Below are 12,204 nucleotides of genomic sequence, written 5' to 3' on the forward strand. Positions count from 1 at the left end.
ACAATTAGCATGCATAAAGCATTCCCTTTACTCAGTGATCGTGCCTCCTCAAAGCGGGTACGCACCGAAGACATCAATTTTTTCATCCGGCCAAGACAAATGTTTCCTCATTTTCACGCGATACACTGCGAAAAAACTAACAAGCAAGCCAGAACTGTATCCCCCTTCGTAGTTTCTAGATGCTTAACCGAAACTCTCGGTGCCGGGTACAAGGTTATCAAAATGCCAGTGGAGATCTACTTCTTGAAATACGTGACAAAGACCAATTCGATAAACTGAACACCATCACAACGTTTGGAGACACACCCATCAGTATTACGCCACACAGGTCCACGAACTCATCTCGTGGGGTCGTATCGGACGTAGATTTGCTTGAGCTGACGGAAGCTGAACTTCTGGAAGGATGGAAAAGCCAGAACGTGACAAACGTACAGCGTATTAAGATCAGAAGAGATCAAAAAGAAATCCCAACCAAACACTTAGTACTGACCTTTGCTTCGAGCGATTTGCCGGAAACTATTCAGACTGGGTACACAAAGACATCCGTGAGACCATATATTCCCAACCCACGCCGTTGCTTCCAATGTCAGAGATATGGCCACGGCTCGCAAAGCTGTCGTGGCCGGAAAACTTGTGCTCTGTGTGGAGTCGTGGGCCATGCGTCCTACAACTGCGAAGCACCTGCACACTGTGTAAACTGTGGGGGTAATCACGCTGCGTACTCACGTTCCTGTTCTTTCTGGAAAAAAGAAAAAGAGATCATCACTTTAAAGATAAAAGAAAACATTACATTTAAAGAAGCAAGAAAAAGAGTCTCGCCACTTTATGGCCCCACATATGCTGATGCGGCGCGCCAGGGGGCAGTGTCGCACCAGCCCTCGCCACTCCTTCGGCCTGCGCAGAGCGAGCCATTGGCTGTGGCGCCTGCCCCCAAGGCGGCAGTAGTTGAGTCTACTCCGCCTACTATTGAACAGAGACCAGAGACTCCAGGGTCCTCGGGTCTCAAGGCCTCACCTCGCCAGGCGAGGCCCAAGCTTCGAAAAACCAGCTCGCATGAGCGGGCATCCAGTGCCTCCGAGGAGGCAATGGATACGGCGGCACCCTCGGTGCCAAAATCGTGGCGCGGCTCTCTGGAGCGCGCCAAGAGAACTAAGAAGCTCATAACAGGGCCTGATAATAGCCCTGTTACTTGAGCTTGACCTTTCACCTTAAACAAGTCACTCCCTTAACGTACACACAGCACTACTTTACTTCCAATATGGAAACACAAATTATTCATTGGAACGTCAGAGGCCTGCTTAAAAACCTCGACGACGTCCAAGAGCTTTTATACAAACACTCACATCAAGTGCTGTGTGTACAGGAAACACACCTAAAATCCTCCAATACAAATTTTTTACGTGCTTACGTCATATACCGAGAGGACCGAGATGATGCTGTGGCGTCATCCGGTGGCGTAGCCATTATTGTTAACCAAGGAGTAGCGTGTACACATTTACCACTCCAGACATCCCTTGAGGCGGTGGCTGTTCGAGCGGTACTTTTAAACAAACTCGTCACCATTTGCTCTTTGTATGTACCTCCCCACCACCGTCTTGAAAGACGTGAATTTCAGTCTTTAATAGACGAACTGCCTGAACCCTATTTGCTTCTTGGCGACCTAAATGCACATAGTGGACTCTGGGGAGATTCTCGCTTTGATGCACGAGGTCGTCTCATTGAACAAATTCTCTTCTCTTCCGGTGCCTGTTTGTTGAATAGGAAAGAGCCAACATACTATAACGTTGCCAACAAAACTTACTCGTCTATAGACCTCAGCATCGTATCGCCTTCACTCCTACCCCTACTGAAATGAAAAATCATAAATAATCTATATAGAAGTGACCATTTTCCTGTAGTGTTGAGTTCACAAACAACATATGAATGTCCTCTACATGTTCCCAAACGGCTGATGAACAAAGCAGACTGGGAACAGTTCCACAACACTACACGTTTGAGTTGGACAGACATATGTAGGTTAGACATAGATGAAGCTGTGAAGTACTTCACAGCTTTTCTAACTGACGCAGCAGCCAGGTGCATACCGCAAACATCTGGAATGCCCGGCAAACGACCCGTCCCATGGTGGAACACGGAGTGTCGTAATGCGCGAAAGGAACAGAACAGGGCATGGAGATTGCTGCGCAACTCGCCAACAGCGGAAAATCTTGACACGTTCAAGAAAATAAAGTCTCAAGGAAGGAGAACGCGTCGGCAGGCCAGAAGAGAAAGCTGGCAGAAGTTTTTGTCGGGGATCAATTCATACACACAGGAGGCAAAAGTCTGGAACATGGTCGGTAGGATAGCAGGGAAACAAGTACACACACTTCCACTCGTAAACACTCAAGGTGATACCTTGGAAGAACAGGCAAACTTCCTCGGGGCACACTTTGAACGGGTATCAAGCTCGTCCCGCTATACTGACACTTTCCAAAAATACAGAACAAGAATAGAAAAACAGAAACTAGAACATAAATACACTAGATACGAGGCATATAACCAAGCTTTCAGTCTAGCTGAGCTCCGATTATCTCTTAACTCCTGCAGTACTTCTGCCCGAGGTTCTGACCGTGTGGTGTATGAAATGTAAAAAAACCTACCAGCCGAAACACGAAAAACCTTACTTTGTTTATACAATGCTATCTGGTTTTCTGGCACTATCCCTACCTCCTGGAAAGAGGCGATTATTATTCCCATTTTGAAAGAGGGCAAGGACCCTTCTTTAGCTTCAAGTTATAGGCCTATTGCACTTACAAGCTGCTTGTGCAAAGTATTCGAAAAAATGACAAACTGCTGAGTTCTACATATTCTTGAAACAAACAATTTGCTCGACCCATTTCAGTGCGGGTTTCGAGAAAGTAGATCCACCACAGACCACCTCGTTCGTATCGAGGCACAGATAAGAGACGCTTTCGTTCATAGACAATATTTTCTCTCTGTGTTCTTCGATATCGAAAAGGCGTATGATACAACTTGGCGTTTCGGAATTCTAAGAGACCTGTCCCACCTTGGTGTGCGCGGAAGAATGTTTCATATAATCGAAAGTTACCTGTCAAACCGGACATTCCGTGTCCGTCTAGGCAGTGTGCTCTCCCAAACATTTGTCCAGGAAACAGGCGTGCCACAAGGTGGTGTGCTTAGTTGCACACTTTTTATCATCAAAATGAATTCTTTGCACTTGTCCATTCCCCGCATGATGTTGTATTGTACATATGTCGACGACGTTCAGCTTGGCTTCAAGTCATGCAACTTAGCCATGTGTGAGCGGCAGGTTCAGATGGGTTTAAATAAGGTCTCCAAATGGGCAGACGAAAACGGATTTCGACTTAACCCACAAAAAAGCACATGTGTCTTGTTCTCTCGAAAGAAAGGCATGCACTCGGAACCTTAAATTCGGCTGAACGGGCAACGTCTGTCCGTCAAAGCCGAGCATAAATTCTTAGGCTTAATCTTGGACAACAAGTTGACCTTCGTACCGCATATCAAGTATTTAAAAACAAAATGTTTAAAAGCCATGAATGTTATAAAAGTGTTGTCACGTACTACGTGGGGTAGTGATAGGCAATGCCTCATGAACCTCTATAGAAGCCTTATTCGTACCCGCTTAGATTATGGGGCCGTTGTCTATCAGTCTGCCACTCAAAGTGCCTTGAAGATTCTTGACAGCGTGCACCATTTGGGCATCCGCCTTTCTACGGGTGCTTTTCGCACCAGCCCCGTAGAAAGCCTTTATGTTGAGTCGAATGAGTGGTCGCTTCATCTGCAGAGAACTTACATGTCGTTTGTTTATTTCCTTAAGGTGAAAGCAGATAAGAAGCACCCCTCATACTCCACTATTATTTAATTGTCGAGCTCCATTCTGTTTCAAAACAGGCCTTCGATGAGGCAGCCCTTCTCAGTTCGCCTGAAAAGTCTAGCTGAGGAAACTGGAGTCTCACTTGAACATAGTTTAATGGCTCCTGTAGCATATCTGCCACCGTGGCAATGGCAGACTATAGACTGTGATGTGTCCTTTCTTGAAGTTACAAAACATGCGCCTATTGCCCATATCCGAACATACTTCCTGGAACTTCAACACAAATACACACGTCCTGAGTTCTTTACAGATGCCTCCAAGTCTAACTCCTCTGTGTCCTACGCTGCTGTCGGCCCATCCTTTTCGGATGCTGGCCCTCTACATCCAGGCACAAGTATCTTCACAGCGGAAGCCTACGCGATACTTGTGGCGGCTATACACATCAAGCAATTACAAATACAAAAAGCAGTAATTTATACAGACTCCCTCAGTGTAGTAACGGCCTGCACACTCTTAAAAAACACAAAAACCCAGTCCTTGTCTCACTTTACTCCATTTTATGCACACTATACACACTCAAACAACATGTTGTAGTGTGCTGGGTGCCAGGGCACCGTGAGATTCAAGGCAACGTGAGGGCGGATCAGCTCGCTGCATCCGTCCACAAAAGCACTGCCCCTACACCCATATCAATCCCGGCCGTTGATCTTAAGCCGTCTCTCAAACGAAACCTCAGAGTATACTGGCAGAGCAAGTGGGATACACACACACAAAACAAACTACACGTTATTAAGCCACACCTTGGTCATTGGCTGCCTGTATCGAAATCGCGTCATACAGAGGTAATACTAACGAGACTCAGGATAGGACACACATACACGACACACGCACACCTTTTGTCCGGTGGCGATCCACCATTGTGTGACAGATGTGGTGAAGTATTGACAGTCCTTCACATTTTAATTGAGTGCAAACAATTGGACACTGTAAGAAAACAACACTTTCCATTACCCTACCGACAACATATACCTTTGCACCCTGCAATGTTAGTCGGTAGGGAACCGCTTTTTAGTCACAAGTCATTGTTAACCTTTTTTAAAGAAATTCATAGTTTTCACATCATATACCCGGACATACCGTAGCACGACCTCTCTATAGAGGGTTTTGCTGCGGTGGCTACACAGGAAAGCACTTGCCTCACGGCCCTTGCACGCAAGGGTACTAACCGCATGGTGCGCTGCTCTGCGAGTGGGTGCATTCGCGCTCAATCCTTGCGCTCCGCAAGCGCTGCGAAGCCTGCAGGATGCTCAGCCGCGTAAGGCCAACTAATACTTTCCTGATTATTCGGAGTGTTTTGCACAGAATGCTTTATTGTATAAGAACTACTCGATTGCTTTCACAGTACTGGTGCTTTGCAATACGAAATGAAGATCATTTCGTGGCATGCGTTTCGCCATCCGCTACCGCCCGCAAAAAAAATCAGATCCCACGTAACTTGGGAATCAATGCTGTGTAATGTGACTGTGTTGTAACTTTTTATTGAGTGAAACATTATGAAGTGGCGCTAAATATATGCAAGAAATGGGATAGTCAACAGTGGAACTAGCATCGGCGTTTCACGAACATTTGACTCTTCTTACAAAGTATTTCAAAGAGTCTAAAATAAGGGGATGATCGTGAGGGCACCAAAACGTAGGCGATTTGATAGATAGATAGATAGATAGATAGATAGATAGATAGATAGATAGATAGATAGATAGATAGATAGATAGATAGATAGATAGATAGATAGATAGATAGACGGACGGTCGGATGGACGGATAGACAGACGGATGGACGGATGGAGGCACGGATAGACAGCCGGACGGACGGACAGATGGACAAACAGACAGACAGACAGACAGACAGACGGATGGACGGATAGATGGACAGACAGACGGACGGACGGACGTATAAACAGACAGACAGAAAAAACTGATGGACGGACGGACAGGCGGACGGACAGGCACTCAGATGGGCAGACGGACGGACGGACAGACAGACGGATGGACGGATGGACACATAGATAGATAGATATATAGACACATAGACAGATAGATAGATAGATAGATAGATAGATAGATAGATAGATAGATAGATAGATAGATAGATAGATAGATGCTCAAACTGGTTGCGGTACGCAAGAAAAGTAATTTTAAAAACCATTCACACTATAACCACCAGAGTTATTTTTAAAGATGTGCTTTGTTCTTGAGAGCAAGAATTATCACAGAAGACCCAAAAACCTTCACCTCTTAGCCTGCATTCCATTACGATTCGAGTGAAAACAAAGAATGATAACATGCAATGAATAATCTGACACTCACCGCATATGATTCTGAAAACGTTGTTGGAAAGGGAGTTCTACCTTGACATGGCAGAAAAACTGTGTGATTGAAATTCGAAAGGGTACTTCCGATTTTAAGATAAATATTATATTTGAAATTTTGTCTAAACGGCGATTTCATTTCCGACGTCGTTCACCCTAATACAAAAAAAAATAGTTCGGTGAAACCACTCTCAAAATGCTTTTCTCACACGACAGCCTTCACATTCAGCCTTCTGTCTGCCCTCTTGATCCTACTTTTTCATTCAGGAAACTGGGCTGGATCCGTTAGTGCGGGGAACAAGACACCTTTTCCTTGTTCGACCGATAACTTCTTTGACATAGAGGCGCATTACACGTCCTTTCTTTGCATTGCCACTTAGCTTTTAACATCTCCGTCGAACTTCACAATAAATTAGATTGCTTCTGTCACACACTGGTTTTAAACATGGCGAGGCTCCGGCACCAACAAGACGAGAGGAATTTTGCGCATTCGTGCACTCTCTCGACACGCAGTGCCGCTTGTGGCATCTGAGTGCAGTCATCACATGCGCAGCCAGCCTTTCTCGTACGGAGTGCGCGCGCTCAGCACACTTGGCAGTATACTTCTATACACTGTACTTATGATGCACTCGTGGCCGTTTCGCTAGCTTCATATATGCCAAATGTGGTAGTACGTGACGTCGATGGATCACGTAGCTATGTCGGTGGTGTGAACATGATAATCGTAAGATGCGTGTCTTGTGAGAACATGAATACATGCCACAGTCAAGGCGCAAACAGATTTCTACGTGACGCCGGGCGCGTGCTTGCCGGCGTTCATTCGGTCGCGTCATGCCGGCGTTGCCACGCGAAGCGCTGGTCCTGCCATATCTCGCAGGCACGCGCAGCCTTTTGCGCAGCCTTTTTGGGCTAGCAGCCTTTTCGCTTGCTACATGTATGTGAAATTAGGTATCACGTGACGTGAATAGATGAGGAAGGTAAACTACACATCCAAACATGATAATAATGAGACGGAAGCAATATACAGCATCATTTACCTCCACCTCGCAACGGTGGCCTAATTTGAAGTGAAATATAAACCTTTCTCATTTGTGCTTCGCATATCATATACTCCTACTGTACGTAGGATCTGTCCATCTGGCTAAGGTACTCGGCTGCAGACCCGCAGGTCGCGGGTTCAGATCTCTGCTGTGGTGGCATCATTTCCGATGGAGGTGGAAATGTTGTAGGCCGGTGTGCTCAGATTTGGGTGCACGTTGAAGAACCCCAGGCGATCAATATTTCCGGAGCCCTCCACGACGCGTCTCTCATAATCATACGGTGGTTTCGGGACGTTAATCCCCACATATCAATCAATCAATCAATTTTCAAACTATTGAAACCCCATTATTTGCATGCGTCATTATATAATATTGCTGTGTAACATTCTGCATATCTGACGAACAAAAACAGATTGTCTTCTTTTCCTTTCTCATTTGCTAGAAAAGAAAAAAAACTGGCCGGTCCTGTTACAGAATGCACCTGTGACAGCTTGTTTGTTTGTTTTTTTAAATGCGACGCATTTCCTAGAGAATTTCTGCGACATTGAGAGTATCTATCTATCTATCTATTTATCTATATATATATATATATATATATATATATATATATATATATATATATATCTATATATCTATCTATCTATCTATTTAGCCGCCGGAGACTTTTAGCTATCATTGCTGTTTTGATAATGGTATTGATACCGAACTTGGTATGGCATAACATGACTGCACGAAGAACATATATGACTAGTGATAACAAGAAAATTATGAAATGTGTGTTATGAATGTCATAATTTTCATTTCATGATCCTGCAGCTCTTTAGGTGGTTTCGTTCACATTGCATGTCACAAAACTGGTATGCTATGGCATGATTGATTGGCGAACACGAGTGACAGACCCTCACATGAAAATCATGACATGCTTGTCATGTAAAAACATGGCTACATACCACACTGATCATGCGCTCGCGGAAGTTATGCTAGCTTCACTTGTTGATTGATTGATATGTGATGTTTAACGTCCCAAAACCACTATATGATTATGAGAGACGCCGTAGTGGAGGGCTCCGGAAATTTCGACCACCTGGGGTTCTTTAACGTGCACCCAAATCTGAGCACACAGGCCTCAACATTTCCGCCTCCATCGGAAATGCAGCCGCCGCAGCCGGGATATGAACCCGCGCCCTGCAGGTCAGCAGCCGAGTACCTTAGCCACTAGACCACCGCGGCGGGGCTAGCTTCACTTGTACGAAACTCAGTATTATGCGACGCGAATGAACGATATAGGTAGACGACACTTCCAAACAGCATAATCACGACATGCTTGTCTTGTAACAACGTGGCTACATGTCTCACTGACGATGCGCTCGCGGGCGTTTCGCCAGCTTTACATATGCCAAATTCGTATTACATGACGGCAATGGATGACGATGGTACGTGACAAATGCAAACATAATAATTATAAGATGCGTGTCATGTGAGAACATGACTACATGCCACACTCAAGGTGCCAATACATTTCGACATGACCCGCTGCGCATTCTCGCTGCGATCATGTTGTCGCGTCACGCTGGCGTTCCCACGCCAGACGCCAGTCCGGCAATATACTCGCACGCACGCGCCATGCTGTGTTGCTTTGACGCATGCGCGTTTAAGTGCGTCCGCATCCCTTCATCACGAAAGGAGTGACATGCAGTGTTGTTATCTGGGTAACGCATCAGCAAGAAATGCAGCATGTCACATTTCGCGCCGGGAACCGTTGGGCCGCGCCGACGGACGCTAGTCGTGCCGGTCGCTCCTGGCGTCAATCTATAAAGTTCTTGCGTTTTGCTAACGTAGTGTCGCCGCGCCCAGCGTGCACGTGTGTCAACGCTACATTGTAGTATATTCGGCCCTTTATGATGCTATGGTGATCATTTTGATAGTTCCACATATACCAAATTTGGTGTTACGTGACGTCAATCAACGACAACATATATGACTGGCATTAACATGATAATCCTCACACGTGTCATGTAAAGTTATGACGACATACCACACTTATAGCGTGCTCGCGGACGTTTCGCTGGCTCCACATATACTAAATTTGTTACAACGTGATGTGAATAGATCGCGAAGGTGAACGACACATCCAAAGATGAGATTCATGACACGGACCTCATGTACGTTATCATATACCTTCTCCTCGTAATGTTGTGCTGATTTTAAAGTGACGCATCAACATTTATCATTCATGCTTTGCATATCATCGATTGCCAATAAATGTGGGATCTGCCAATTTTTTGTTTGTAGCCTGGAATCCACGGCACATACCACCTTTGGATATCGGCCAAGAAAACACAGAGTAGTTAGTAACTGCACTATTACTTACAAAAAAGAAAAGAAAAAGATGTAGAAGCAAGATATCATCAAAAAATATGAAGATTCAGAGAGCGAGGAATAACTCAATTATTCACTAATATAAAAAGTATACCTTGATTTTAGGAGCCGGCCAGACAGCTGAGTGTGCCAAACCCGAATAATTTGGGATGTATGTCTGTTATACGTTGACATTTCGAAAATTACCTTCTGAGTCTTTTTTGAGCATTTGTTAGCAGGGGCCTTATGTTGAAATGCGTTTAGAGTCTGAATACAAATTGAACACCGCAAAAAAATACACCTCTTTGGCTATTTCCTAAAATGGAGGCACTGAAATTCAGAACAGTTTTTTTTTTTGTTGAATTTAAACCTAGCTTCGCAAACGGAATTGCTAGAAGCATTTTACTAATTACTGCGTAGATACGACATCAGACAAAATAATGTTCAATAGTTTCCGATTATTTGCAGAACGGATAAAGAGCGAATAGCGTAAGACCAGCTTAGTGTGAATAGAAATTTTATGAGGAAACACGGCACCGATATCTGGAGGTATCAGCTTCAAGTTTTTCCGACAAACTCCACTAATATTTCTCTGGAAATTTTAGGCGACTGAAAGGCAAAAACTATCCTCTTTTTCTTTCCATTCAATGCTTTAAATGTTTCCTACTTCCTTCCAAGATAATTCGGCGCAAACGTCGTTTTCTTTCTGTCTCAAAGATTGGAGACAAAGCTAGCTTTCTGCCCCTCAGCTGGTTATGCGCTGCCCTCTTGATCGGCCCGTTCCAACTAAGAGAAGATGTTACATGGTACCGTCAAGTTAAGTGACATTCCGATACGTTACAAACATTTATGATATGTGACACCATTAGATGACGTTATCACGTAACGATGATTTTTCGCATCGCTCGTGCTCATGCTGCCGGCGCAAGAAGACGTCTGACGCCACCGCCGATCAATTTTCGCTTTTGATGAGACATTTAGAGTTATTCCCTTATTGGACCGTATGGCTGCAGCTCCATGAAATAGCAGCTTCCGCTGGTGTTCCAGGAAAGTGTGCTTGCAGTAATGAGGCAGAACAATTGGTCTCCTATTAAATCTTCGTATACGCTCTAATATGCATCCGTCATTTACAACCCTGGTATTTTATAGATTATGAGAAGTGTTGGCTGCCGACTCCCCATCACGTTTGGCAACGTGGCACTTGAAATCGCTAAACGGGAGCACGCTGCATCCCAACAGTCAGCAAATGAGTCTGTCAGTAGCAACACTGTCTCACGATCGCTGCCGTGTGCTAACAATACGTCCCAAAGCTGAATGGTAGCTCATCGGCACCACACAATCATTTGGCCTCTACTCTGCTTGCTACAGAATTAAGATGCCAGATAGAAGAAGAAAGAAACAGAGCTGAGCAGCGGGATATTAAGACTACAACAATCCGTCCACCAATACACAGACACGCTCAAGCAACAGACCGCAGGCCGCATCTGTGATGCATATAACCTTAGCTCAATTTAAGAGTCGGCACTGGACGTCAGACTTTCACAGCATCTGTTAAAAGCACAAGCAAAGATCACAGAAATTGCGCTACTTATGGAGCTGTTCTTGTCTATTTTATGATGATTTCATTCTTCAAGCTCTCAAACGGTGAAATCACCTGCCATGGCTACTCACTTTTTGACACTTTCTTTTTATCAACTGCAACACAATTTAGGCTTTGCGAACGGATGAGGACCTTTATTCCTGAAAGCAGCTTAGTGACATTTTGGGCTATTTATTGCAAGAACTCCAGGCTTGCGCACGATGTGCTGTGCCACAAGAGAGTAGCAAGCATCGGGGAACATTAGGCACCCAAGCTCTAATATTAGTCTCTGGCAGATACTTCTCTCAAAATCGACTTTTAGGTAGCAACTTTTATTCTAGCAAACGCCACGGTCAAAGAACGATCTTCCACGGATTACATGAATGGCCTAGGTAGCAGACGACACGCGAGCGCTTCAATCAGGTAGTCGCGAACTACTCAAGCCTTTGAAATAAGCTGAGTGTCCAGAACAACAAATGCTTCTTGATTATCCTTTTCAAGTTTTCATTACACCTTAAACAATACAATTGCAGCTAAAATTGAGTTGTATAGCAGCTTCAATTACTGCCGCGGCATTCGTTTGGGCTAGAGACGACACGGCGGCATCTCTGCTCCAGTTGCAGCGCCTGGCGGCAAAACGCCGCCCTTGCACCGATGGCGGCCTCCCAATGAAATCCGCGCCTTTATCCGGCACTGAAGAATAGAGGAGGCGTTTGTGGAACACATGCCGAATCTTAACAATGCTGCTGGCCTCATAGATAATACGTTTTTCTCTGGCCCTGCTTTTCTCAAAAAGTTTAAACAAGGGAGCAAAGAGGTAAGTAAGCCCTGCAACACATATTGTGCCTTTTGATCCAGATTGCAGAAGATGATCGGAATAATTATCGATCTTTTACGTAAACAGTTGCTTCTTCTAGTCCTCAAATGCCTGGGCATTTTGTCACAATATATTTTCATAATGGATGTCATCAGCACTCAATTTCTCATTCTGTTTGGACACATTCGAAATACATGTAAAGTATGA

The sequence above is a fragment of the Rhipicephalus microplus genome, chromosome 7 (genome assembly GCF_043290135.1).
Source record: "Rhipicephalus microplus isolate Deutch F79 chromosome 7, USDA_Rmic, whole genome shotgun sequence".
In the NCBI taxonomy this organism is placed as follows: domain Eukaryota; kingdom Metazoa; phylum Arthropoda; class Arachnida; order Ixodida; family Ixodidae; genus Rhipicephalus; species Rhipicephalus microplus.